This window comes from Chrysochloris asiatica, unplaced genomic scaffold (genome assembly GCF_000296735.1).
Source record: "Chrysochloris asiatica unplaced genomic scaffold, ChrAsi1.0 scaffold00046, whole genome shotgun sequence".
In the NCBI taxonomy this organism is placed as follows: domain Eukaryota; kingdom Metazoa; phylum Chordata; class Mammalia; order Afrosoricida; family Chrysochloridae; genus Chrysochloris; species Chrysochloris asiatica.
This window is the reverse complement of record NW_006408564.1, coordinates 13413637-13414978: the sequence shown is the minus strand read 5'-3', so window position 1 is coordinate 13414978 and position 1342 is coordinate 13413637.

Genomic DNA, 1342 nt, shown 5'->3' with positions numbered 1-1342 from the left:
ATCATTAACTTTCCAAATTAACATTGAGCATTGTATTAACGTGTTCCAGATGTATTCCTAAAATTTTGATTTCATTTTTGTCATGTAAGAAAGTTTAGAAAGAAAGACTAGTTAAAACCAGTCATTTTTAAATTGTACTGCCTTTAAAAGTTATCCTCAGTTGCTGTCCTTGGAACTCTATGTGATTTCTTACTAATTCTGATGGGTACTTAGGAGTCGAATCTTTTACAAATTGTTCACGTATTTTTCTTCTTATGCTGTTCTATATTTTCTGCTTGTTTAAAAAAATGCACTAACAAAATATTAAACAAATTTAGTTGCTTTCAAGTCGATTCCTACTCATGACGACTCATGGGTCAAAGGAGACCTGTGCTTCATAGGAGTTCTAATAGCTGTGACTTTTCAGAAGCAGATCACCATGGCTTTCTTCTAAGGCACCTCTGGGGGAATTCAGACATCAACAAACTATTTGTTTGCAGCTGAGTGATTAATTGTTACACTAGGCAGGAACTCCTTTCAATTAAACATATCTGTATGTTCTTATTACAAAATACTTGTAGTTGTATGTATGCAAAAACCTAACCTTTAAATTACTAGTACTGTTGCTGTTTTTAGGTGCCATTGAGTCAGTACTGACCCATAGTGACTTTATGCCCAGCAGAATGAAACACTGCCTGATCCTGGGCCAACCTCACTACTGTTCCCACGCTTGAGTCCATTGATGCGGCCACTTGGCAAATCCATCTAATTGGGGGTCTTCCTCTTTTTCTCTGACCCTCCAACTTACCAAACATGATATCCTTCTCCAGTGACTGGTCCCTCCTGACAATATGTCCAAAGTATGAGAGATGAAGGTTGGCCATCTTGGCCTCCAAGGAGCACTCTGGCTGCACTGCTTCCAAAATGGATCTATTGGTTCTTTTGGCAGCCCATGGCACTTTCAATATTCTCCTCCAACACTATAACTCAAATACATCAATTCTTCTACAGTTTTCCTTATTCACTGTCCAGTTTTCACATGCATATGAGGTGACTGAAAATACCCTGGCTTGGGTCAGGCGCACCTTAGTCCTCAAGCTGACATCTTTGCTCTTCCACACTTTAAAATGTTCTTGTGTAGCCGATTTACCTAATGCAATATGTCGTTTGATTTCTTGACTGCTGCTTCCATGAGTGTTGATAGTTGAACCAAGAAGAATGAAGTCCTTGACAACTTCAATCTTTTATCCGTTGATAAGAATGTTGTTTTTGGTCCAGTGGTGAGGATTTTTGTTTTCTTTACATTGAGATGCAATCCATACTGAAGGCTGTGCTTTTTGATTTTCATCAGTAAATGTTTTAA